Source organism: Pristiophorus japonicus, chromosome 2 (genome assembly GCF_044704955.1).
Source record: "Pristiophorus japonicus isolate sPriJap1 chromosome 2, sPriJap1.hap1, whole genome shotgun sequence".
In the NCBI taxonomy this organism is placed as follows: Eukaryota; Metazoa; Chordata; class Chondrichthyes; family Pristiophoridae; genus Pristiophorus; species Pristiophorus japonicus.
The window spans coordinates 142,674,178-142,693,256 of record NC_091978.1 but is presented as its reverse complement, the minus strand read 5'-3'; positions in this window follow the sequence as shown (position 1 = coordinate 142,693,256).

Genomic DNA, 19,079 nt, shown 5'->3' with positions numbered 1-19,079 from the left:
GGATGCATGGATGAAGGACTGTTCAGTGCAAAGGTGGGGGGGGAGGGGGGAGGGGGCAAGTGGTTGGTGCTGTTCGTGGCTTTTATTGGTCATTTGTTCCAGTTGGAATAATTAACTGAACCTTCCAACTATCAGGGCATTCCTAGCATGCTGGGCAGCAATGTACACAAGTGCTCTGGAGATGGTTGCCCCATCTTCATATTCCTCCTCTTCCTCCTCCATTTCAATATTCTTTAATTCAAAATTGTGTGATGAGCACCTGCATCCTCCTCCTCCTGTAATCCTCTCTGCTGCCTAAAGTTGTGCAGGGCACAGCAGACCACTATTATTCTAGACACCCTCATGTACTGAAGGGTGCCACCAGATCTATCTAGGCACTTGAAACGCATCTTCAATATTCCGATGGCTTGTTCTTTGACACACCTGGTGATCATGTGGCTGCCATTGTAGCGCTCATGACATCTGTGGGATTCCTCACAGGTGTCATGAGCCAATTTTGAAGGGCATGTCCCTTGTCTCCTACAAGCCAGCCCTTAAGTCTGGTTGATAGAATGAAAAGGTCTGGGATGTTGGACTGCTTCAATATGTAAGCATCATGACAGCTCCTGATAAAAACTCAAGCTGCTGTGGTGGTCCTCAGATTGTCATATGTGTGCAATCGATGACACCCTGTACCTGTGGGATGACAGCCAGAGAGGCGACTGTGAGTACCCGCTCAGTTTGGCTATTGCCGTCACAGGGGAAGTTTATATAACCCCCAATCCTGGCAAAAAATCCATCCGTCATCTGCCTTATGCATTTATGTGAAGCCAACAGAGAGATCCTCAATATGTCTCCAGTAGCACCCTGAAAGGATGCGACTGGAGACATATTGAGGATCAGAAGCAAAAAGATTTAGGGCCATGGCGACTTACACAGCCACTCGTAAAGCATGGTTGCTAGGTCCAGCGTAAAGCAGGTCTTCTTCTAGGAGGCTGCAGATATCTGCGATGACCTGCCATAACAATCTGAGCCTGTGGAAACGCTGCTCCTCCGAGAAGTCAAGGAAGCTGAGCCTCTGTCTATATACCCAATACGTGGATAGTGCCTCCGACAACTTTGGCTCTTTTGTTGGTCTTCTTTCTGCTCTTCTTGGAACCTTTCTCCTGTGCACCTGCTGATTCCACCATGGCAGGCCATGGATGGTGATTGTCTTCCTCATCCAATGTACTGTCAAAAACATCCATAGCTCCTCCCATCTTACTGGTGTCCATTTGAAAGGCTCCAAAGTTCTCAAAAACCTTGCACACAGCCAAATACTCCTCAGTTAAACCTGGAAGTAGGTGCGCGGGAGCGGGTTGGAGTCGCGTTTCAATTTTCTCCGATTGTTTACTACCCACCCGACTCCAATCCACCCGTTCTTGGAGGTTAAAATCCCCCCAAAAGTTGTTTCTCCAACAGAGATCAGATACATTTCAAAAAGAGGTAAAATAAACATCACAGCATTAAAACACACCAGAGTTACAGCTGTCCAATATTTACATTTCAAAAATTAGGGAACACGTGGCCTCTATCACATTAATAATGAAAAATTGATTTATTTTACAAAATATCGCAAAATTCTCATAATTCAGTAATACCCATGTTCGCCAGTGGCATGTTTCATCTTGATTAAATGTCAGAGGCACTGGCTTGAAAAATCACTTTGCCATTCTCGTACCTGGAGATATTTGTCACCATCTAACAGATGACATTGTCAAAACCTGCTAGTAGTTAAGACCAGATGCAAACTTTATATGCTCCATCTGATGATATATAGAAACAAGAATAAATGGCAAACAATGTGACTGAGGCAGGAACAGTGTTCATATTTCCTCCTAAGAACAAAGGTCTTAAAGTGACAGTATCCCTCTCCTTTGGCCTATAAATTTAATTTGAAAACTATCATCTATTCATCCTGCAGATCATTCTTTTTCCCATATTCCTTGTCATATTAAATATTCAAAGTGTTATATATAAATCTTTTGTGAAATGCAATAAGAGTTGTCAAGGGCAACCAAAAGTTGCATTGCAATTTCATACATAATCTTTATTACAACTAGATATGTTTTATTTACGAAAGTTTACACATTTTGCCAAAATGTAAGTAGATATGACATTGACAGTTTTAAACAATGTTATACAATGGAAATAGGATATTGGCCTGGAATTTGCGGTGAAGCAAAGGCGTTCACCGTTGGCCCTGGAGAATGTTTGCCTTTTTTTGACGTTCAAGTGATTTCAGTGCAGTGTCGTGCAAATCCCTAGTGCGATCTGCTGCAACATCAGCAAGCTGTCTAAGCAGTCAATCACAATACAGAATTCTCACAGCTGGGGGATCAGGAAATGAGAAATTTATCCGGACTTAAAAAAAATGTTACAGAGAACAAAACAAAGATTGGGGCTCTCACATGGGGATAAGGTAAAGTCTGAAATATCATGGACAAATTTTAAAAATAAATGTTATTAAAAGTTTCTTAAAAATTGTAATTGTTATCATAATGGAGAAACTTGACACTCCACAAAATTGAAATTCATTTTTCAGGGCCATAATGTTTGTTTAGCAGTCAATATGCTGTTAAAACCCCAATTACACCTAATCCAACAAAGCGTAACATTTAATGGGGGTATTAAACAGCGATATTACCATGGAAAAATCCAAGTTTTCATCAGTTTCACTGATTGAATTGATTACATTGATTTCCAGCTATGGGAGGGGTGGGGGGTGGGGGGGTGGGGGTTGGTGGAGGCACAGCGCAGACAGTGTCGGAGCAGTGAATGACTGACAGCAACTTCAGGCTTTCTGGATTTAGATGCGCATGTGCTACATCCTGAAGTTGTGATCAATTTCAATAACGAACACTGTCAGATCACCATTATTGCCCATTACAAATTCCGAGCCTATATCTCTGATACTACATATCTTCTTATCTTTAAGATATTTTGGATAAACCATGTTCTTGACATTGCTGCTCTCTCATGTCTGTTCCTGTTCTTTCTCCCCGTTCTACAGTCTAAGTAAGAACATAAGATAATAATATAAGAATTAGGAAAAAGAGTAGCCCATACAACGCCTCAAGCTTACTCTGCCATTCAATAAGATCAAGCCTTGATTCCCCAAGACTCCAAAAATCTAGCTATCTCAGTCTTGAATATATTCAGAGACTCAGCATCCACAGCCCTCTGGGGCAGAGAATTCCAAACATTCACAACCCTCTGAGTGAAGAAATTCCTCCTCATCTCTGTCTTCAATGGCCAACCCCTCATCCTGAGACTGTGCCCGCTATTTCTATGTATTCCAGCCAGGGAAACAACTTCTCAGCATCTACCCTATCAATCCGCTTCAGAATTTTGTATGTTTCAATGAGATCACCTCTCATTCTTCCAAACTCCATAGAGTATAGGCACATTCTACACAATCTCTCATCATAAGACAGTCCTCTCATCCCAGGAATCAATCTAGTGAACCTCTGTTGCATCTCCATAGATAAGGAGAGCAAAACTGTGCACAGTACTCCAGGTGTGACCTCACCAAGGCCCTGTACAAGTGTAGCAAGACTTCCTTACTCTTATACACCAACCCCCTTACAATAAAGGACAATATGCCATTTGTCTTCCTTACTGCTTGCTGTACCTGCATGCTAGCTTTCTGTGTTTCCTGCCCAAGGACACCCAAATACCAACATTTAAAAGTTTCTCACCATTTAAAAAATATTCAGTTTTTCTATTCTTCCTACCAAAGTGAATAACCTCACGTTTCCCTATATTACATGCCATCTGCCACTTTACTGCTCACTCACTTAGTCTATCTATATCCCTTTGCAAACGCTTTGTCTTCGCCTCACAGCTTACTGTCCTACCTAGCTTTGTATCATCAGAAAACTTGGATACATTACACTCGATCCCTTCATCTAAGTCATTAATATAGATTGTAAATAGCTGAGGTCCCAACACTGATCTTTGTGGCACCCCACTAGTTACAACATGCCAATCTGAAAAAGACCTGTTTATCCCTACTCTCTGTTTTCTGTCCATTAACCAATCCTCTATTCATGCTAATACATTACCTCCAATCCCATGAGCCCTTATCTTGTGTAGTAACCTATTATGTGGCACCTTATCGAAGCCTTTTGGAAATTCAAATAAACTACATCCACGGGTACGTACCCCTTTATCTACCCCACTAGTTACATCCTCAAAAAATTCTAATAAATTTGTCAAACACGATTTCCCTTTCATAAAACCATGTTGACTCTGCCTAATCATGTTATCATTATCTAAGTGCCCTGATACCACTTCCTTGACAATGGATTTCAGCATTTTCCCGACAACTGATGTCAGGCTAACTGACCTGTAGTTCCATGTTTTTTCTCTCCCTCCTTTCTTGAATAGTGGTGTTACATTTGCTACCTTCCAATCCACTGGGACCATTCTAGAATCTAGAGAATTATGAAAAATCAAAACCAATGCATCCACTATCTCTGCAGCCACCTCTTTTAGAACTCTAGGATGTAGGCCGTCAGGTCCAGGAGATTTGTCAGCTTTTAGTCTCAATAGTTTCTCTCATTCTTTTTCTCTACTTATATTAATTACGTAAGTTCCTCACCCTCATTAGACCCTTGGTTCCCCACCATTTTATGTATGCTTTTTGCATCTTCTACTGTGAAGACAGATACAAAATATTTGTTTAACGTTTCTTCCATTTCCTCATTCACCCATAATAATTTCTCCTGCCACCGCCTCTAAGGGATCAATGTTTACTTTTGCTACTCTCTTCCTTTTTACATACTTGTAGAAGCTCTTACAATCTGTTTTTATATTTCTTGCTGTTTTTTTCTCGTAATCTATTTTTCCCTTATTATCAATTTTTTGGTCATCCTTTGCTGGTTTCTGAAATAACTCACAATCCTCAGGCTTACTACTATTCTTTGCAACATTATAAGTTTCTTCTTTCTATCTAATGCTATCCTTAACTTTTTTTAGTTAGCCATGGATGGACCACTTTTCCTGTATAGTTTTTGATTCTCAATGGAATGTATTATTGTTGAGAATTATAAAATATTTCTTTAAATGCTAGCCACTGCTTATCTACTGCCATAACTTTTAATCTATTTTTCCAATCTACCTTAGCCAACTCATCCTTCATACCTATTTAATTGGCATTATTTAAGCTTAAGACGCTAGTTTTGGATTTAGGCAAGTAACTCTCAAATGCAATGTGAAATTCTATCGTATTATGATCGCTCTGCCCCAGAGGATACTTTACTATGAGATTGCTAATTAACCCTGTCTCATTACACAATACAAGACCTAAAATATGCTGTTCCCTGGTTGGTTCCATCACATATTGTTCTAGGAAACTGTCCCAAATGCATGCCATGAACTCATCCTCCAGACTATCTTTACCAATTAAAGTCCCCCATGATTATTGCATTAACTTTGTTATAAGTGTTTTATATGTAAACTTGTATATACCTTGTACAGCCACCAGAGGGCTCATCCTCTGGAGTCCCAAGGGATCCCACAATCCCTTGGGAGCACAGGTACTTAAGGAGGCATCACAGGCTGGAGAGGTACTCTGGAGACCTGCAATAAAAGACCAAGGTCATACTTTATGTTGAGCTCAGAATATCCAGTCAGACTCTTTATTCATACATAACCACTGGCAATGAGATACAGATGACGAACCCAATGATGCAGAGAACAGAGGGCATCCTGGAGAAATTCTTGGAGGGAAATCATTGGGAAACCTTCGTGGAGCGACTCAACCAATACTTCATGGCCAACGAGCTGGAAGGAGAAGCAAACGCTGCCAAACGAAGGGCGATTCTCCTCACCATCTGCAGGGCACCAACATATGGCCTCATGAAAAATCTGCTTCCTCCAGCGAAACCCACAGAGAAATCATACGATGATTTGTAAACACTGATCCAGGAGCATCTGAACCCGAAGGAAATCGTTCTGATGGCGAGGTACCGGTTCTACACCTACAAAAGATCTGAAGGCCAGGAAATGGCGAGTTATGTCGCCGAGCTAAGATGCCTTACGCGAATTTGATGGACATTTGGAGCACATGCTCAGAGACTTTTTCATGCTTGGCATTGGCTATGAAGTGATACTTCACAAAAGTTTGAATGTAGAGAGCCCAACCTTGAATAAGGCCATATCGATAGCCCAGGTGTTCATTGCCACCAGTGACAATACTAAGCAAATCTCTCAGCACACGAGTGCTGCTACAAGTACTGTGAACAAATTAATGTTGTTTTCAAATTGCAACGTACATGGCAGGACTCACATGCCTGCAGCTGCACATCCGCAGATGTCTCAGAGTTTACGTTAAAGGGTGATGAATGCAAGGCCATTAATACCTTATTGGCGCTGCGGGGGTGATCATCATTTCCATTCATGCCGCTTCAAAGGGTACATTTGTAAGGGCTGTGGAACAATGGGACACCTCCAACATATGTGCAGACGAGCTGAAAACCCTGTTAATCCTGCAAACCACCATATTGCAGAGGAGGACCGATCCATGGCGAATCACGACGAACCAGAGCCTCAGACCGAGGAGGCAGAGGTATATGGGGTGCACACATTTACCACAAAGTGTCCCCCAATAATGCTGAAGGTTGAATTAAATGGACTCCCGGTGCGAGCCAGTCCATTTTGAGCAAAAAGACTTTCGAAAAATTGTGATGTAGCAAGACCTCAAGGCCAGTCTTGACTCTCATTCACACGAAACTGAACTTACATAAAGGAACTGATCCTCGTAATCGGCAGTGCTACTGTAAAGGTCTCCTACGATGGAGCGGTGCACAAACTACCACTCTGGGTGGTACCGGGCGATGGTCCCACGCTGCTCGGCAGGAGCTGGCTGGGAAAGATACTCTGGAACTGGGATAACGTCCGAGCGCTCTCGTCCGCTGACAACACTTCGTGTGCCCAGGTCTTAAACAAGTTCCCTTCGCTGTTCGAATTAGGCATTGGGAAGTTCCAAGGAGCAGAAGTGCAGATCCACCTAATTCCGGGGGCACGACCCATTCATCACAAGGTGAGAGCAGTACCGTACATGATGAGAGAAAGGGTAGAGATCGAGCTAGACCGGCTGCAAAGAGAGGGCATCATTTCCCCAATCAAATTCAACAAGTGGGCCAGTCCGATTGTTCCAGTCCTCAAGGGAGACGGCACCGTCAGAATCTGTGGTGATTACAAAGTAACTATCAATCGTTTCTCTCGACAGGATCAATACCCACTACCAAAAGCTGACGAGTTTTTTGTTATGCTGGCAGGAGGAAAGACATTCATGAAGCTGGACTTGACCTCGACCTACTTGACGCAGGAGCTGGAAGTATCATCGAAGGGCCTCACCTACATCAACATGCACAAAAGTCTCTTCATTTATAACAGATGCCCATTTGGAATTCGATCAGCCGTGGTGATATTCTAGAGAAACCTGGAAAGCTTACTGAAGTCGATCTCGCGCACGGTGGTCTTCCAGGACAACATCTTGGTTACAGGTCAGGACACAGTCGAGCATCTGCAGAACCTGGAGGAGTTTCTTAGTCGATTCAACCGCGTGGGGCTCAGGTTAAAACGCTCGAAGTGCGTTTTCCTGGTGCCTGAAGTGGAGTTCCTGGGGAGAAGAATCACGGCGGACGGCATCAGGCCCACTGATTCGAAGATAGAGGCTATCAAGAACACACAGAGGCCACAGAACGTGAAGGAGCTGCGGTCATTTCTTGGAATCCTGAACTACTTTCGTAACTTCTTACATATGAGAACCACTGCATGTCTTACTGCTCAAAGGAGATGAATGGGTTTGGGGCAAAAGCCAAGAAAATGCCTTTGTAAAAGCTAGAAAATTGTTATGCTCAAACAAATTGCTTGTGTTGTATGATCCATGTAAGCGTTTGGTACTATCATGTGATATGTCGTCGTACGGCATCGGGTGTGTATTGCAACAAGCTAATGATTCTGGGAAATTGCAACTGGTTGCCTATGCATCCAGAAGTCTGTCTAAGGCTGAGAGAGCTGACAGCATGATTGAAAAAGAAGCGTTAGCATGTGTCTATGGGGTAAAGAAAATGCATCAATATCTGTTTGGGCTAAAATTTGAATTGGAAACTGACCATAAGCCACTAATATCCCTGTTTTCCAAGAGAAAAGGGATGAATACGAATGCATCGGCCCGCATCCAGAGATGGGCGCTCACTTTGTCCGCATAAAACTACGCCATCTGCCACAGGCCAGGCACAGAAAACTGTGCCGATGCTCTCAGTAGGCTGCCATTGCCCACCACGAGGGTGGAAATGGCGCAGCCTGCCGATTTAGTCATGGTTATGGAAGCATTCGAGAGTGAGCAATTACCCGTCACTGCCCGACAGATTAGAACCTGGACGAGCCAGGACCCCTTACTTTCCCCAGTAAAAAATTGTGTGCTTCACGGGAGTTGGTCCAGTGTTCCAGTGGAAATACAGGAAGAGATAAAGCCGTACCAGCGGCACAAAGATGAAATGTTTATACAGACAGACTGCCTTCTGTGGGGCAATCGGGTAGTGGTCCCCAAAAAGGGCAGAGACACTTTCATCCGTGACCTCCACAGTACCCACCCAGGCATCGTAATTCTGAAAGCAATAGCCAGATCCCACGTGTGGTGGCCCGATATCGATGCGGACTTAGAGTCCTGCGTGCACAGATGTAACACATGCTCGCAGTTAAGCAATGCACCCAGGGAGACGTTACTAAGTTTATGGTGTTGGCCCTCCAAACCGTGGTCCAGAGTCCATGTCGACTATGCAGACCCGTTCTTGGGTAAAATGTTCCTTGTGGTTGTAGATGCGTACTCCAAATGGATTGAATGTGAGATAATGTCGGCAAGCACGTCCGTTGTCATCACTGAAAGCCTGCAGGTCATGTTTGCCATGCACGGACTACCTGATGTCCTTGTGAGCGACAACGGATCATGTTTTACTATTGCCAAGTTCAAAGAGTTCATGACCCGGATCGGGATCAAACATGTAACATCTGCCTTGTTCAAACCAGCATCCAATGGTCAGGCGGAGAGAGCAGTGCAAACTATCAAGCAGGGCTTGAAGAGGGTAACTGAAGGCTCATTGCAGACTCGCCTATCCCGAGTCCTGCTTAGCTATCACACAAGACCCCACTTGCTCACTGGGATTCCACCTGCTGAACTGCTTATGAAAAGGGCACTCAAGGCAAGGCTCTCGTTAATTCACCCTGATCAACATGAACAGGTAGAGAGCAGGCGGCTTCAACAAAGTACATATCATGATAGCGCAAATGTGTCACACGAAATTGAAATCAATGATCCTGTATTTGTATTGAATTATGGATAAGGTCCCAAGTGGCTTCCCAGCACTATCGTGGCCAAAGAGGGGAGCAGGGTGATTCAGGTCAAACTTTCAAATGGACTCATTCACCGGAAACACTTGGACCAAATCAAACTCAGATTCATGGACTATCCTGAGCAACACATTTTGGACCCTACCTTCTTTGACACCCAACATATATACCAGTGGAAATCCATCACCTGCAGCAGCCCAGCAGGACTCACCACACCAGGCAGCCCAGCAAGGCCAGTGCACAGCAGCCCAGCGAGGGCCCAACAAATGATTCACCAAAACCAGCATTTACACCGAGACGATCAACCAGGGAAAGAAAGGCCCCAGATCGACTCACCTTGTAAATAGTTACACTGTTGACTTTGGGGGGGGGGGGGAGTGTTGTTATATATGTAAACCTGTAACTACCTTGTACAGCCAGCAGAGGGCTCATCCCCTGGAGTCCCAAGGGAGTTCACAATCCCTTGGGAGCACAGGTATTTAAGGAGGCTTCACAGGCTGGAGAGGCACTCTAGACCTGCAATAAAAGACTAAGGTCACACTTTATTTTGAGCTCACAGAATCCAGTCAGACTCTTTATTCATACATAACAATAAGCTCTTACTATTTCTTGATTAATAGTCTGTCCAACGGTATAGCTGCTGTTGAGGGGCCTATATACTACTCTCACCAGTGTTTTCTGCCCCTTGTTATTCCTTATCTCCACCCATACTGATTCTACTTCCTGATCTTCCGAGCCAAGATCCTTCCTCTCTACTGTCTTTATGTCATCGTTTATTATCAGGGCTAACCATCCCTCCTTTACCATTCTGCCTTTCTTTTCAAAATGTCAAGTACCCTGGAACATTTAGTTCCCAACCTTGGTCACCATGCAACCACATCTCTGAAATGGCTATTAGATCAAACCCATTTATCTCTATTTGTGCCACTAGTTTGTTTATTTTGTGACAAATGCTCTGTGCATTCAGATAGAGAGCCTTCACTTTAATTTTTTTATACCATTATTCCCTACTTTGACCTTATTCTCTGCTGCATTGCTACCATTAAACTCTCTGGGCTGGATTTTCGGTTGTCTAACGCCTCAGTTAGTGGCCAGAGCGGGCGTTAATGGGAGCGTAATAGGTTACCGACTGGGGGTGCAGCTTTTAGCGCCTCGACCGAAAATTCATTAGAGGCTCACCGGGGCTGCAAACCAGTAATGCCTGGCTGCTGATGATCCATGTGATCCTGACGTCAGTCCTGGTGCAACATCCATGCTTGTGCCCCGGTAAATTAGGTGTGGCCACCTCATTTCGCAGCCGCCAAGAATAACATCTCTAAAAGCAGTCGGTACAGGCCTGCAGAGTCATTAACTGGTGGCTACTAAAAGGGATGAGGAAGTGCTTCTGTCACAGATTACAGTCACTGCAACGTTTGCACACAGAACGGTGGTGAGCCTCCAAGTTTGCAGCGGCAGACAGACACAACAGTACAGCTTGAGTGAAACTTACTTCTAAAACTTTAATGGGGGCATTACTTGTTCGCCAGCATTGCATTCTACATGCTCTAGCAAGGCTTCATGAAGAGAGAAGCGTTGTTGGCCATGTCAGCTACCAAAGGAGGAGAGCCCCTAGATGTCAGGGTAGGAGGCCTTTACCCCCCACAGCTTTACGAGCGGCAACGCTCATACCTGGACCTGTCCGAGGAACAGTGTGTCAGAAGGCTGTGCTTCCAAAAGGAGGACGTTACAGAGATATGCCATCTCCTGCAGGAAGACCTGCAGCCTCACATCGGCACCAGTACTGTGGTGCCCGTCGCAGTGAAGATCACAGTGGTACACATCTTCAATGCCTTCGGCTCATTCTAGGCTGCATCAAGGGACATAGACAGTGTCTCGCATTTCGCAGCACATCGCTGCATCCGCAATGTAATACAGGCTCTCTACACACACAGAACGGACATCATTACCTTCCCGATCACCAGGGAGAAACAGGATGAGCACGATTATAGGTTTGCCAGGACAGCGGGCTTCCCAAGGGTGCAAGGAGCAATTGACTGCACACATGTGGTCTTGCAAGCACCATTACAGAATGCAGAGGTATTCAGAAACAGAAAGGGATACCATTCCCTAAATGTGCAGCTGGTGTGCGACCACATGCAGCGCATCCTCGCAGTCAATGCCTGGTATCCTGGAAGCATACACGATGGCTTTATCCTACAGAAGAGCACTGTGCCACTATTGTTTCAGCCACCACGGCAAGGCCGAGGCTGGCTGCTCAGGGAAAAGGGTTACAGCTTGGCCACCTGGCTAATGATCCCCATCTGCAACCCCACCACAGAGCCGGAGGAACGCTACAATGAGAGCCATGTCGCCACCTGAAATATCATAGAGCAGACTATAGGGGTGCTGAAGCAATGATTCCAATGCCTGGATCACTCTGGAGGCAGCCTTCAATACTCCTCTCAACAGGTCTCACTATTCATTGTGGTGTGCTGCATGCTCCACATCATGAGGTCCCAGGCATTGCCAGTGGATCGCAGGCCCACCTCAGGAGGATAAGAACATATGAACCTAAGAAATGGGAGCAGGAGTAGCCCACCTGGCCCTTCGAGCCTGCTCCCCGCCATTTAATAAGATCATGGCTGATCTGATCATCGACTCAACTCCACTTCCCTGCCCACTCCCCATATCCCTTTACTCCATTATCGCTCAAAAATCTGTCTATCTCCGCCTTAAATATATTCAATGACCCAGCCTCCACAGCTCTCTGGGGCAGAAAATTCCATAGATTTACAACCCTCTGAGAGAAGAAATTCCACTTCATCTCAGTTTTAAATGGGCAGCCCCTTATTTTGAGACTATGGGGCTAGAACCCATGCTTAACTGTTTTTGCATGCTTAACGGCCACTTAATGCCCAATTAAAAATGACGTATAATGCCCAGATATCAGCCATTTAGCCATAAAATGGAAACTGACAGGCATTTTTTAGAAACTTATCGCCGAGCATTACTTTCCCCATGTGCTTAACACCAGGAAAAAAAAAATCGTCCACCCACTTTTTATGGGCGGAATCATCAGAATGGGCGAAATCAGCGCTCAAAATATCGCCCAGCATTAATTTCCATGTTGATTTAAAGCTGAGATTCAATAATACCGCCCGCCCACCTTATTTTGTCATAAAGAGAATATTTACTGGCACTAGCGACCATGAGATCGCCCAGCATCACTTTCACCACCTCGTACACATATCAGCCACAATATCGCTCGCCCAAAAAAACGCCCAGAAAAAGTGGAACTAACCGGAACTAATCACAGCATTATGGGCGCTATGTTCTATATCACATGTTGCATCCTTTAAAAGGCTACTGTGCTTCAACCTCGGGGGAGTTCGGATGTATTCTGGAGGTTGTTGGAGTTGATGTGAACATCTCTATAAACATCTGGACCACACTGTGATTGGAATTTAATAGATGTCTTCATTGGGACAATCATTGTTTGTGACCAATCGGTGGAAATCAGAGAGCTATTGCAATGGGGCCTGTCCTTTCTCACCCTCTCTTGATGACCAATTACATGCAGCAGACTCGAGATCGCCAAAGGTATGCTCCACAGCATCGTGTGCCCAAGGTAAGGTGCGACAGACTGATGATGAGGACTAGACGTTACACCCCCCGCTAGTACAGGGAGAAGCAGTCTTACCTCGACTTACCCAACACCACCTGCCTTCGGAGACTGCGCTTCCACAAAGAGGTTATCACTGAGGTATGCCAGCTGGTAAGGGGAGATCTGCAGCCTGCCAGCACCATCAGTGCTGCACTGTCTGTCGAGGTCAAAGTCACCACGGCACTGTCGTTCTACGTGTCGGATTTTTTTCAGGTAACAGCTGGTGACAGTTGCGGACTTTCTCAGCATGCCACGCATTGCTGCATTTTACAGGTCACTGAAGCCCTGTATGCATGCAGGGTGGACATGATCAGCTTCCCGATGACCAGGGAGGCACAGAGTGAGAGGGCTCTAGGATTCTCCAGAATTGCAAACTTCCCCAAGATGCACGGAGCAATAGACTGTACGCACATCGCAATGTGGGCACCTTTTCAGGATGCAGAGGTTTTCAGGAACTGCAAGGGATTCCACTCCCTAAATGTCCAACTGGTTGTCGACTACCAGCAAATTATACTGGCAGTGAATGCTCAATTTCTGGGCAGCATCCATGATGCTCACACCCTGCATGAGAGCATTGTATCTGACTTGTTTAACAATCAGCCACAAGGTCAATGCTGGATGATTGGTGACAAAGGATATGACCTCGCCACCTGGCTGATGATTCCCCGGCATGGCACCCACACTGAAGCCGAGAGGCGATACAACGAGAGCCACAGAGCCACTCGCAATATCGTGGAGAAAACCATTGGAGTGCTTCAGCAGCGCTTTAGATGCCTGGACCGCTCAGGAGGCGAGCTCCAATACCACCCTGAGCAGGTAGTTCAATTCGTGGTGGTGTGCTCCATGCTGCACAACTTGGCTATCAGGAGGGACAAGAATTGTCTGATGAGTCTGAGAGTCCACCTCACCAGAGAGAAGAAGAGGAGGACGAGGAGGCGGATGCTGACATTGACCCAGACAATCAGGCTGATGCTGAAGCCATGCCCCCACCCTCCTGTAGACTGCATGAAAGGGCCCATGGTGGCATGATAGCTGCAAGAGCCTTACGTTAGGAGCTCATCAATGAGCACTTTGCCTGAAAGAACGTTGGTGTTATTTACAAGGCTGATACACTGCTGGGTGTGCAGGTGATACATCAATGGTGGTTCAAGTTAATTGAAGTTAAGTGACATTATACTCTTTGATGTTAAGGGATCACCAGCGTGTAACGGTGCAGCTATCTGAGCCAATGCACAACATGGTTTTGTTAAATAAAAAACATTGTCTGAAATCATCAGTATTTCTGTAAAAACCAACGCTTGCCCCCACCCCACCACCGCTTCGCCTCCCCACTTCTACCCCTTCCCCTTCCCCTCCTAACTCCAAGCCACCTGGCCAAGGAGTTCCTCAGGCGATGCTTCATTGGGGGGGGTGGGGGGGATAAAGGCCAAAATGCTGCTTGGACGGATACGGGAGAGGACGGTCCCGAGGTGGGAACGTGCTGTGAGCCAGAAGCAAGATGTTGCTGCTGGCTCTCATGTGTGGTTGGCAATGGGGGTGCCGCACCTTGGAGTGCAGTGCCGTGCTCCGGGACCACTGGGAGCCTTATGCTATCAGTGTTCCTGGCTAACAGCTCCAGAGCCTCCGCCATCCCTTCCATGTTATATCTTATTTGTTGGACAAAAACTCGGTGTCAACTATGTTCTTGGTACTTAGTAGGCTTTTTGCTGCTGGTGAATCTCCATCATTCCTCCCACAATAGCCAAACAAGCACACACCATGGCCACACATGCCTTCAGACCCTCTGAGCTCCCTCTCTCTCTGTCTCCTCTTCTGCGCATGATGACCCTTGACCTCCTGAATCGCAGGAATCGAGCGTTGCCACGCTGTTGCTAAGGACGGCGACACTTTACGGCAGAAGGTCAGCGAGATTTAACGGTACCGCCCATTTCATATTGCTCGTGCTAACGCCCATTTTCAAAAATGGCAACTAGGTGCTTTGAGAATGGGCGACAAGCCAGCAATCTGAAAACCCTTTTTTACCGTCCATGCCGGAAATAATGCCCATTTTTGGGCGCTAAGCACAAAAGTGCAAAAGCTAGCCCTATGTCCTCTAATTTTAGTTTTCCCTATGAATGGAAATATCCTCTCTGCATCCACCTTGTCGAGCCCCCTCATTATCTTATATGTTTCGATAAGATCACCACTCTTTCTTCTGACCTCCAATAAACATAGGCCCAACCTACTCAACCCCCTCACCTCCGAAATCAACCCAGTGAACCTTCTCTGAACAGCCTCCAATGCAAGTATATCCTTCCTTAAATACAGAGACCAAAACTTTACGCAGTATTCCAGGTGTAGCCTCACCAATACCCTGTACAGTTGTAGCAGGACTTCTCTGCTTTTATACTCTATCCCCCTTGCAATAAAGGACAACATTCCATTTGCCTTCCTGATTACTTGCTGTCCCTGCATGCTCACTTTTTGTGTTTCATGCACATAGAAACATAGAAACGTAGCAACTAGGTGCAGGAGTAGGCCATTCGGCCCTTCAAGCCTGCACCACCATTCAATAAGATCATGTCTGATCATTCCCTCAGTACCCCTTTCCTGTTTTCTCTCCATACCCCTTGATCCCTTTAGCCGTAAGGGCCATATCTAACTCCCTCTTGAATATATCCAATGAACTGGCATCAACAACTCTCTGCAGCACGGAATTCCACAGGTTAACAACTCTCTGAGTGAAGAAGTTTCTCCTCAGCTCAGTCCTAAATGGCTTACCCCTTATCCTTAGGCGATATTCCCTGGTTCTCGACTTCCCCCACATCGGGAACATTCTTCCCGCATCTAACCTGTCAAGTCCCGTCAGAATGTGAAATGTTTCTATGAGATCTCCTCTCATCCTTCTAAACTCCAGTGAATACAGGACCAGTCGATTCAGTCTCTCCTCATATATAAGTCCAGCCATCCCGGGAATCAGTCTGGTGAACCTTCGCTGCACTCCCTTACGAGCAAGAACGTCCTTCCTCAGATTAGCAGATCAAAACTGAACACAATATTCCAGGTGAGGCCTCATTAAGGCCCTGGACAACTACAGTAAGACCTCCCTGCTCCTATACTCCAATCCCCTAGCTATGAAGGCCAACATACCTTTTGCCTTCTTCACCGCCTGCTGTACTTGCATGCCAACTTATATAAGAACATAAGAACATAATAATTAGGAACAGGAGTAGGTCATCTAGCCCCTCGAGCCTGCTCCGCCATTGAAAAAGATCATGGCTGATCTGGCCGTGGACTCAGCTCCACTTACCCGCCCGCTCCCCATAACCCTTAATTCCCTTATTGGTTAAAAATCTATCTATCTGTGATTTGAATACATTCAATGAGCTAACCTCAACTGCTTCCTTGGGCAGAAAATTCCACAGATTCACAATCCTCTGGATTTTAAATTGGCTCCCCCGTATTTTGAGGCTGTGCCCCCTAGTTCTAGTCTCCCCGACCAGTGGAAACAACTTATCTGCCTCTATCTTGTCTATCCCTTTCATTATTTTAAATGTTTCTGAAAGATCATCCCTCATCCTTCTGAACTCCAACGAGTAAAGACCCAGTCTACTCAATCTATCATCATAAGGTAACCCCCTCATCTCTGGAATCAGCCGAGTGAATCGTCTCTGTACCCCCTCCAAAGCTAGTATATCCTTCCTTAAGTAAGGTGACCAAAACTGCACGCAGTACTCCAGGTGCGGCCTCACCAATACCCTGTATAGTTGCAGCAGGACCTCCCTGCTTTTGTATTCCATCCCTCTCGCAATGAAGGCAAACATTCCATTCACCTTCCTGATTACCTGCTGCACCTGCAAACTAACTTTTTGGGATTCATACACAAGGACCACCAGGTCCCTCTGCACCACAGCATGTTGTAATTTCTCCCCATTCAAATAATATTCCCTTTTACTGTTTTTTTTTCCAAGGTGGATGACCTCACATTGTCTGACATTGTATTCCATCTGCCAAACCTTAGCCCATTCGCTCAACCTATCTAAATCTCTTTGCAGCCTCTCTGTGTCCTCTACACAACCCGCTTTCCCACTAATCTTTGTGTCATCTGCAAATTTTGTTACACTACACTCTTCCCCTCTTCCAGGTCATCTATGTATGTTGTAAACAGTTGTGGTCCCAGCACCGATCCCTGTGGCACACCGCTAACCACCGATTTCCAACCTGAAAAGGACCCATTTATCCCGACTCTCTGCTTTCTGTTAGCCAGCCAATTCTCGATCCATGCTAATACATTTCCTCTGACTCCGCATATCTTTATCTTCTGCAGTAACCTTTTGTGTGGCAACTTATCGAATGCCTTTTGGAAATCTAAATCACCACATCCATCGGTATACCTCTATCCACCATGCTCGTTACATCCTCAAAGAATTCCAGCAAATTAGTTAAACATGATTTCCCCTTCATGAATCCATGTTGCGTCTGCTTGATTGCACTAGTCCTATCTAGATGTCCCGCTATTTCTTCCTTAATGATAGCTTCAAGCATTTTCCCCACCACAGATGTTAAACTAACCGGCCTATAGTTACCTGCCTTTTGTCTGCCCCCTTTTTTAAACAGAGGCGTTGCATTAGTTGCTTTCCAAACCGCTGGTACCTCCCCAGAGTCCAGAGAATTTTGATAGATTATAACGAAAGCATCTGCTATAACTTCCGCCATCTCTTTTAATACCCTGGGATGCATTTCATCAGGACCAGGGGACTTGTCGACCTTGAGTCCCATTACCCTGTCCAGCACTACCCCGCTAGTGATAATGATTGTCTCAAGGTCATCAATTCCCACATTCCCGTGACCAGCAATTTTTGGCATGGTTTTTGTGTCTTCCACTGTGAAGACCGAAGCAAAATAATTGTTTAAGGTCTCAGCCATTTCCATATTTCCTATTATTAAATCCCCCTTCTCATCTTCTAAGGGACCAACATTTACTTTAGTCACTCTCTTCTGTTTTATAAATCGATAAAAGCTTTTACTATCTGTTTTTATGTTTTGCGCAAGTTTACTTTCGTAATCTATTTTTCCTTTCTTTATTGCTTTCCTAGTCATTCTTTGCTGTCATTTAAAATTTTGCCAATCTTCTAGTTTCCCACTAATCTTGGCCACCTTATACACATTGGTTTTTAATTTGATACTCTCCTTTATTTCCTTGGTTGTCCATGGCTGGTTATCCCTTCTCTTACCGCCCTTCTTTTTCACTGGAATATAGTATTGTTGAGCACTATGAAAGAGCTCCTTAAAAGTCCTCCACTGTTCCTCAATTGTGCCACCATTTAGTCTGTGTTCCGAGTCTACTTTAGCCAACTCTGCCCTCATCCAACTGTAGTCCCCTTTGTTTAAGCATAGGACGCTCGTTTGAGACACTACTTCCTCACCCTCAATCTGTATTACAAATTCAACCATACTGTGATCACTCAGTCCGAGAGGATTTTTTACTAGGAGGTCGTTTATTATTCCTGACTCATTACACAGGACCAGATCGAAGATAGCTTGCTCCCTTGTAGGTTCTGTAACATACTGTTCAAGAAACAATCTCATGTGCATTCTATGAATTCTTCCTCCAGGCTACCCCGTGCGATTTGATTTGACCAATTGATAAGTAGGTTAAAATCCCCCATGATTACTGCCGTTCCTTTTTCACATGTCTCCATTATTCCCTTGATTATTCTCTGCCCCACCTTGAAGTTATTATTTGGGAGCCTAAAAACTACGCCCACCAGTGACTTTTTCCCCTTACTATCTCTAATCTCCACCCACAATGATTCAACATTTTGTTCATTAGAGCCAATATCATCTCTCACAACTGCCCTGATATCATCCTTTATTAACAGAGCTACCCCACCTCCTTTTCCTTCTTGTCTATCCTTCCGAACTGTCTGATACCCCTGTATGTTTAATTCCCAGGCTTGGCCACCCTGCAACCACGTTTCTGTAATGGCTACCAAATCATACCCATTTGTAATGATTTGTGCCGTCAACTCATTTACTTTATTTCGAATGCTGCGTACATTTAGGTAGAGTGTTTTAA